The sequence below is a fragment of the Procambarus clarkii genome, chromosome 30 (assembly GCF_040958095.1).
Source record: "Procambarus clarkii isolate CNS0578487 chromosome 30, FALCON_Pclarkii_2.0, whole genome shotgun sequence".
Classification (NCBI taxonomy): Eukaryota; Metazoa; Arthropoda; class Malacostraca; order Decapoda; family Cambaridae; genus Procambarus; species Procambarus clarkii.
In genome coordinates, this window is record NC_091179.1 from 25,149,721 (window position 1) to 25,159,950 (window position 10,230).

Genomic DNA, 10,230 nt, shown 5'->3' on the forward strand with positions numbered 1-10,230 from the left:
GTCTACAAGATACTAAACGACCCTTTGTTCTGATTGCTAAAGGCAGTTCTTATAGTTGGCAACCTTGCATATGACGCTGGTGATATCCCCTTGATGTGGTCCCCTCAACCACCAGCCTCCACACACTATTGTCCCTCAACCTCCAGCCTCCACACACACTATAGTCCCTCAACCTCCAGCCTCCACACACACTATAGTCCCCTCAACCTCCAGCCTCCACACACACTATAGTCCCTCAACCTCCAGCCTCCACACACACTATAGTCCCTCAACCTCCAGCCTCCACACACACTATAGTCCCTCAACCTCCAGCCTCCACACACACTATAGTCCCTCAACCTCCAGCCTCCACACACACTATAGTCCCTCAACCACCAGCCTCCACACACACTATAGTCCCTCAACCTCCAGCCTCCACACACACTATAGTCCCTCAACCACCAGCCTCCACACACTATAGTCCCTCAACCTCCAGCCTCCACACACACTATAGTCCCTCAACCTCCAGCCTCCACACACACTATAGTCCCTCAACCTCCAGCCTCCACACACACTATAGTCCCCTCAACCTCCAGCCTCCACACACACTATAGTCCCTCAACCTCCAGCCTCCACACACACTATAGTCCCCTCAACCTCCAGCCTCCACACACACTATTGTCCCTCAACCTCCAGCCTCCACACACTATAGTCCCCTCAACCTCCAGCCTCCACACACACTATAGTCCCTCAACCTCCAGCCTCCACACACACTATAGTCCCTCAACCACCAGCCTCCACACACACTATAGTCCCTCAACCTCCAGCCTCCACACACACTATAGTCCCCTCAACCTCCAGCCTCCACACACACTATAATCCCCTCAACCTCCAGCCTCCACACACTATAGTCCCTCAACCTCCAGCCTCCACACACTATAGTCCCTCAACCTCCAGCCTCCACACACACTATAGTCCCTCAACCTCCAGCCTCCACACACACTATAGTCCCTCAACCTCCAGCCTCCACACACACTATAGTCCCTCAACCACCAGCCTCCACACACACTATTGTCCCTCAACCTCCAGCCTCGACATACACTGTAGTCCCCTCAACCTCCAGCCTCCACACACACTATAGTCCCTCAACCTCCAGCCTCCACACACACTATAGTCCCTCAACCTCCAGCCTCCACACACTATAGTCCCTCAACCTCCAGCCTCCACACACTATAGTCCCCTCAACCTCCAGCCTCCACACACACTATAGTCCCCTCAACCTCCAGCCTCCACACACACTATAGTCCCTCAACCACCAGCCTCCACACACTATAGTCCCCTCAACCACCAGCCTCCACACACTATAGTCCCCTCAACCTCCAGCCTCCACACACACTATAGTCCCTCAACCACCAGCCTCCACACACTATAGTCCCTCAACCTCTAGCCTCCACCCACACTATAGTCCCCTCAACCTCCAGCCTCCACACACACTATAGTCCCTCAACCTCCAGCCTCCACACACACTATGAACAGTTGTTCACCAGTTGTTGCTTGAACATGAACTCTGACGTCTTGACCAAGCGTCATATAGACGTTTTATTGCTACTTACTTTCCGAACCCCAAATTACTCATTTCCTGCTGGTATCTCGCTGCCTTAAGCCTTAACTACCCAATTCAAATCACTCATAACAATGCTTTATAAAGTTCAAAGATCTCGTTAGATCATGCCACAAGAGGGAAACTTTATATGTTGGACATCTCTGTTGATATGTGCAATAGATTACCGAGTTGCATAATACACGTGGAATACTTGGATTGTTTCAAGCGTAGGGGCAACATTAGAGTGTAAATGAGAACTGCTTCGCATGGGTCAGAAGGCTATTTGTAGTTTCCGCTAATATGTTGTTCCAACAGAGAATAATTATCGAGTTCTCTGAGTCGTTGTTTACAGTTGCCTCTGATGCTAAGAGTGAAGAGCAAGAGGTGACTCTCTAGAGTGGTTCACGTCTCAGCAGGACAACTCTGGTCTGGAGGCAAGATTGTCCTGAAGGTTTGGGAGATTCTCATTAGTATCTACAGCCGAAGAGCCTTTCCCAGTGTGTTAAAGTTTGCAAATGCTATATAAACTGAACTGATATATGTATACCCCCTACACGGCCTCCCCGGCCTCCTAGGCCTCCACCTGGCCTCCCCGGCCTCCCCGGCCTCCTAGGCCTCCTACCCGGCCTCCCTGCCCCTCGCACGGTGCCTGGAGAACTCTCAGCTCGTAATAAAAAGGGACAAAAAAACTTCCCCATAAACTTTATAGAGCGGCCGGTGAGCTTTGTAACATGTCTGGCAGGAGTCAGAGTCCAGACCCAGGAGTCAGAGTCCAGACCCAGGAGTCAGAGTCCAGACCCAGGAGTCAGAGTCCAGACCCAGGAGTCAGAGTCCAGACCCAGGAGTCAGAGTCCAGACCCAGGAGTCTGGCGAGATGGGCTCCTGTACCCACCTGCTGTAACACCCAGGACCTCCCCCCCCCTTAGAGTTCACACTAGGGAAGCCTTCTCCAAGAGGTCAGCCCAGATGACCTCTGGTTTATCTTGTATATTGATTAAAAATTCCTGGGTTAGTCTTAGTCAGCAGAGTTTCAAGTATGTAATATTTCAGGCAAGGGAATTAGACTCCAGATTCTTATGTGTAAACATCCATGGATCTCCCCCTTTTGGCCAGGTCAGAGGTCAGTCACACACGTAATTAATAACTCCTCTCTTGAAGAGTGTATGGTGAATGTCAAACAAGCTTATTGAAATATTTCTTGAGTGTTTGTACACTCTTGGGGCAGGTAGTAACAGCAGATCTCCCCCCTCCCCCTGTGGGCGTTGTATATAGAGGTCCTGTAGGGACTTAGGAAAGACAGAGTGCCGGACACCGGGGTCCAGGGAGGACTGTGAAGAACACCTCAGCCAGGGAGAGACAGAGGTTTTAAGGTAATGTGTGTGATCTCTGAGGTTTTTTTCCATGTCCAAATTTCTTAAATTTTTGCCAGTGTTAGAGTAGGTGATAAGTGGTGATTGACATAATTTTGGTCTCAATAAACTCATGTTAAATTTCCCGTCTGTGTCAATTGTTGAATCCTCTTAGCCTTTTGGATATAGTGGCTGACAACCGTTTTCATAATTACCGACAGTCATAGAAAGTACTCTCCAAGTCAAGCAATGTTTCTTGCCTCGTTGCTTGATATAGTCTCAATGGTCAAAGGCAGATGGTGGCAGCGTATTTAATCCTGTGTTAGCATCTCCTTGTTGGCAGTGTACCTTTGTAGTTCCGGTGTAACCATCATATGTCAGCTCATAACAGTGTTACCAAGTGCAACCGATGGGGAAGTGTTACTCAGGATAAGTAGTGTTTACATTATTAGTTTGGTGTTCCATTATAGTGGTGCATTTTAGTGGCGGTGATACAATAGAGTGGTGTTACACTGCGTCAGTACCGTGGCCAGGTTACAGGGGCTCCTGTACCCACCTTTCGACTGTACCGTGTCCAGGTTACAGCGGCTCCTGTACCCACCTGAGAGAGAGAGAGAGAGACAGAGAGAGATATAGGAGCAAGCTGCTAAGGCCCGTATGACTATCCCAAATACTAACATCACCACCACCCTGAATTACCGGACAGGGACCCGGACAGACAGACGCAGCACCTGTCCATATACAATACCCCTCCTGGATAGGTGTAAGAAACAAATGATGAACGGAATAATGATCCTGACACTCGATTAATCCTTTAAACCACTTAGAAGGGTTTACTATAGAGAATAACAGGTCTCATACTGGACACTTGTATTGACACAGTAAGGGGCAGGAAAATTGAGCAGTTAAGGGCACAAGGGGTCTAGGAGAACAGGTAGTCCAGTACCACATTAACAGGTAGTCCAGTACCACATCAACAGGTAGTCCAGTACCACATTAACAGGTAGTCCAGTACCACATCAACAGGTAGTCCAGTACCACATTAACAGGTAGTCCAGTACCACATCAACAGGTAGTCCAGTACCTCATTAACAGGTAGTCCAGTACCACATTAACAGGTATTCCAGTACCACATCAACAGGTAGTCCAGTACCACATTAACAGGTAGTCCAGTACCACATCAACAGGTAGTTCAGTACCACATCAACAGGTAGTCCAGTACCTCATCAACAGGTAGTCCAGTACCACATTAACAGGTAGTCCAGTACCACATCAACAGGTAGCCCAGTACCTCATCAACAGGTAGCCCAGTACCTCATTAACAGGTAGTCCAGTACCACATTAACAGGTAGTTCAGTACCACATTAACAGGTAGTTCAGTACCACAACAACAGGTAGTCCAGTACCACATTAACAGGTAGTCCAGTACCACATCAACAGGTAGTCCAGTACCTCATTAACAGGTAGTCCAGTACCACATTAACAGGTAGTCCAGTACCACATCAACAGGTAGTCCAGTACCACATCAACAGGTAGTCCAGTACCACATCAACAGGTAGTCCAGTACCACATTAACAGGTAGTCCAGTACCACATTAACAGGTACCGTTAATACAAAGGGAATAACACTTTGAAAATATTACTTTATCAATTCAACAAAATACAATCCCCAACTATGTTCCCTAACACAGGCAAAGATAATTTAGTGATAAGATGGTGGGTAGAAGAGAGTCGTATCTACTATCACTGTGACCTTGAGGTAGTTGATGTCCTATCTTGAGGTTGTCTTGAGATGATTGTCGGGGCTTAGCGTCCTCGCGGCCCGGTCCTCGACCAGGCCTCCTTTTTTGTTACATATCCCCAGGAAGCAGCCCGTTGCAGCTGTCTAACTCCCAGGTACCTATTTACTGCTAGGTGAACAGGGGATATCAGGGTGAAAGAAACTGTGCCCATTTGTTTTTGCCTCCTCCAGGGATCGAACCCGGAACCTTAGGACTATGAACCCCGAGCGTTGTCCACTTAGCCGTCAGGCCCCGTTCTCTCGAAGATCCTGCTTCCAGGATCTTCCACACACACACACACACACACACACACACACACACACACACACACACACACACACACACACACACACACACAACAGTTTACCAACTCTCAACCACTTGGGGTGGACGGTAGAGCGACGGTCTCGCTTCATGCAGGTCGGCGTTCAATCCCCGACCGTCCACAAGTGGTTGGGCACCATTCCTTTCCCACCGTCCCACCCCAAATCCTTATCCTGACCCCTTCCCAGTGCTATACAGTCGTAATGGCTTGACGCTTTCCCCTGATAGTTCCTTTCCTTTCCTCTACTGTTGTTGTTGTTATTTTAGATTCAGCTACTGGGAACCAAAAGTTCCAAGTAGCACGGGCTAGGGTGAGCCCGTAGTGGACTTACCTGGCACAGGAGCGGGGCAAGTAGCACGGGCTATGGTAAGCCCGTAGTGGACTTACCTGGCACAGGAGCGGGGCAAGTAACACGGGCTATGGTGAGCCCGTAGTGGACTTACCTGGCACAGGAGCGGGGCAAGTAGCACGGGCTATGGTGAGCCCGTAGTGGACTTACCTGGCACAGGAGCGGGGCAAGTAGCACGGGCTATGGTGAGCCCGTAGTGGACTTACCTGGCACAGGAGCGGGGCAAGTAGCACGGGCTATGGTGAGCCCGTAGTGGACTTACCTGGCACAGGAGCGGGGCAAGTAGCACGGGCTATGGTGAGCCCGTAGTGGACTTACCTGGCACAGGAGCGGGGCAAGTAGCACGGGCTATGGTGAGCCCGTAGTGGACTTACCTGGCACAGGAGCGGGGCAAGTAGCACGGGCTATGGTGAGCCCGTAGTGGACTTACCTGGCACAGGAGCGGGGCAAGTAGCACGGGCTATGGTGAGCCCGTAGTGGACTTACCTGGCACAGGAGCGGGGCAAGTAGCACGGGCTATGGTGAGCCCGTAGTGGACTTACCTGGCACAGGAGCGGGGCAAGTAGCACGGGCTATGGTGAGCCCGTAGTGGACTTACCTGGCACAGGAGCGGGGCAAGTAGCACGGGCTATGGTGAGCCCGTAGTGGACTTACCTGGCACAGGAGCGGGGCAAGTAGCACGGGCTATGGTGAGCCCGTAGTGGACTTACCTGGCACAGGAGTGGGGCAAGTAGCACGGGCTATGGTGAGCCCGTAGTGGACTTACCTGGCACAGGAGCGGGGCAAGTAGCACGGGCTATGGTGAGCCCGTAGTGGACTTACCTGGCACAGGAGCGGGGCAAGTAGCACGGGCTATGGTGAGCCCGTAGTGGACTTACCTGGCACAGGAGCGGGGCAAGTAGCACGGGCTATGGTGAGCCCGTAGTGGACTTACCTGGCACAGGAGCGGGGCAAGTAGCACGGGCTATGTTGAGCCCGTAGTGGACTTACCTGGCACAGGAGCGGGGCAAGTAGCACGTGCTATGGTGATCCCGTAGTGGACTTACCTGGCACAGGAGCGGGGCAAGTAGCACGTGCTATGGTGAGCCCGTAGAGGACTTACCTGACACAGGAGCGGGGCAAGTAGCACGGGCAATGGTGAGCCCGTAGTGGACTTACCTGACACAGGAGCGGGGCAAGTAGCACGGGCAATGGTGAGCCCGTAGTGGACTTACCTGACACAGGAGCGGGGCAAGTAGCACGGGCTATGGCGAGCCCGTAGTGGACTTACCTGGTACAGGAGCGGGGCGAGTAGCACGGGCTATGGTGAGCCGTAGTGGACTTACCTGGCACAGGAGCGGGGCAAGTAGCACGGGCTATGGTGAGCCCGTAGTGGACTTACCTGGCACAGGAGCGGGGCAAGTAGCACGGGCTATGGTGAGCCCGTAGTGGACTTACCTGGCACAGGAGCGGGGCAAGTAGCACGGGCTATGGTGAGCCCGTAGTGGACTTACCTGACACAGGAGCGGGGCAAGTAGCACGGGCTATGGTGAGCCCGTAGTGGACTTACCTGGCACAGGAGCGGGGCAAGTAGCACGGGCTATGGTGAGCCCGTAGTGGACTTACCTGGCACAGGAGCGGGGCAAGTAGCACGAGCTATGGTGAGCCCGTAGTGGACTTACCTGGCACAGGAGCGGGGCAAGTAGCACGGGCTATGGTGAGCCCGTAGTGGACTTACCTGGCACAGGAGCGGGGCAAGTAGCACGGGCTATGGTGAGCCCGTAGTGGACTTACCTGGCACAGGAGAGGGGCAAGTAGCACGGGCTATGGTGAGCCCGTAGTGGACTTACCTGGCACAGGAGCGGGGCAAGTAGCACGGGCTATGATGAGCCCGTAGTGGACTTACCTGGCACAGGAGCGGGGCAAGTAGCACGGGCTATGGTGAGTCCGTAGTGGACTTACCTGGCACAGGAGCGGGGTTGTAACTGTATGTGTGTATGTGGTCGATTGATGAAGATTAAGCCACCCAAGAGGTGGCACGGGCATGAATAGCCCGTAAGTGTATGCGGTCGTTGAATGTGAACTATATACAGCTGCACGAGGCATGTGACGTCATTGGCGTCCCTTTTCATGCGGCCGCGTGACTGACAGCCTCGTGACTGACAGCCTCGTGACTGACAGTCGCGTGACTGACAGCCGCGTGACTGACAGCTTGGTGACTGACAGCCTCGTGACAGACAGCCTCGTGACTGACAGCTTAGTGACTGACAGCTTGGTGACTGACAGCCTCGTGACTGACAGCTTGGTGACTGACAGCCTCGTGACAGACAGCCTCGTGACAGACAGCCTCGTGACAGACAGCCTCGTGATAGACAACCTCGTGACTGACAGTCGCGTGACTGACAGCCTCGTGACTGACAGCCTCGTGACAGACAGCCTCGTGACCTACCCACCCTTGACCTGTCCCCTGGTCGGCCTCTGACAGGTGGGAGTTTCTCCGTTGTGTTCCTGCGAGTGTCCGGCGTCGGGTGAACTATGGCTGTTATGTTGTTCTGCTCTGTAATGTTCTCTTGTTCCGCTGTACCGTGGCCAGGTTACAAGGTGCTCCTGCGCTCTCCTGCACCTGCACCCTGACCAGGTTACGAGGGTACTTGTGCCTACCTGCGTCCGTGTACAGGTGACAGGTGCTACGTACAGGGACCACCTGAGGCAGAAGTCGTCCTGTGCCGGGGGCGCTGCAGACGGTCTCCCCCGGAGGAGTGAGAGTGAACGTGACTCTCTTCCCTGTCACGCGACGCCTGGATCACGCGTCGTGGGACTCTTCCCTGTCACACGACGCCTGGATCACGCGTTGTGGGACTCTTCCCTGTCACGCGACGCCTGGATCACGCGTCGTGGGACTCTTCCCTGTCACACGACGCCTGGATCACGCGTCGTGGGACTCTTCCCTGTCACGCGACGCCTGGATCCCGCGTCGTGGGACTCTAGATAATAGATAATCTTACTCAAGACCTTCACTAGAAATAGATAATCTTGCTCAAGACCTTCACTAGAAATAGTTAATCTTGCTCAAGACCTTCACTAGAAATAGATAATCTTGCTCAAGACCTTCACTAGAAATAGATAATCTTGCTCAAGACCTTCACTAGAAACAGATAATCAAGCTCAAGACCTTCACTAGAAATAGATAATCTTGCTCAAGACCTTCACTAGAAATAGATAATCTTGCTCAAGACCTTCACTAGAAATAGATAATCTTGCTCAAGACCTTCACTAGAAATAGATAATCAAGCTCAAGACCTTCACTAGAAATAGATAATCTTGCTCAAGACCTTCACTAGAAATAGATAATCTTGCTCAAGACCTTCACTAGAAATAGATAATCTTGCTCAAGACCTTCACTAGAAATAGATAATCAAGCTCAAGACCTTCACTAGAAATAGATAATCTTGCTCAAGACCTTCACTAGAAATAGATAATCTTGCTCAAGACCTTCACTAGAAATAGATAATCTTGCTCAAGACCTTTGTGTCTCCTTTACTGATACTTCTCATTGATCTGTGTACTTATATCATGTCATAGTCTTATCGTATTATGTAGTAAGGTGATCGACACTGTATCTGAAGTGTAAGTTAATGTTACAAGTGTGTGGAGCCGTGTGTGGGGCTCGAGTTGTTGGTTGTGGCTGAGTAACAACACCTGTATAATGTTCTGCCACCATTGTGATGTTCTCTGTGACGTTTCTGTTCTTCCGCCTCTGTTCGGTTCGAGTCCCGTGGCGAGGTTGACTGGCCATGCTGTGTCCTGTACCACCCAACCTCGCCTACCCGGGGGAGCCGGTCGGCCGAGCGGACAGCACGCTGGACTTGTGATCCTGTGGTCCTAGATTCGATCCCAGGCGCCGGCGAGAAACAATGGGCAGAGTTTCTTTCACCCTATGCCCCTGTTAGCTAGCAGTAAAATAGGTACCTGGGTGTTAGTCAGCTGTCACGGGCAGCTTCCTGGGGGGTGGAGGCCTGGTCGAGGACCGGGCCGCGGGGATACTAAAGCCCCGAAATCGTCTCAAGATAACCTCCTTGTTTCCTTGCTTCCTTACTCCATCCTGGAGTCACTAACATTACCTTGCTCTTAGTCACGTGACCTTGTGGAGTCCCTCTGGATCCACCAGACTGTTACACTGTAATCCCACTGTACTCAAGGTTACAGTAACTCCTCCAACCACCCTCACCATCACTCTTCACACCATTCCACTCACTATACCACCCTCACCATCACTCTTCACACCATTCCACTCACTATACCACCCTCACCATCACTCTTCACACCATTCCACTCACTATACCACCCTCACCATCACTCTTCACACCATTCCACTCACTATACCACCCTCACCATCACTCTTCACACCATTCCACTCACTATACCACCCTCACCATCACTCTTCACACCATTCCACTCACTATACCACCCTCACCATCACTCTTCACACCATTCCACTCACTATACCACCCTCACCATCACTCTTCACACCATTCCACTCACTATACCACATATGTGTTTAACAATGACATATTTTAATATGTCATTGTGTTATATAACATTCCATACGTGTTTAACAATAGAGCTTTGGTCTCACAGGTGTGGAGGCCAGGGTTGGAGGCTCCTGGAGGCCAGGGTTGGTGGCTCCTGGAGGCCAGGGTTGGAGGCTCCTGGAGGCCAGGGTTGGTGGCTCCTGGAGGCCAGGGTTGGAGGCTCCTGGAGGCCAGGGTTGGAGGCTCCTGGAGGCCAGGGTTAGTGGCTCCTGGAGGCCAGGGTTGGTGGCTCCTGGAGGCCAGGGTTGGAGGCTCCTGGAGGCCAGGGTTGGAG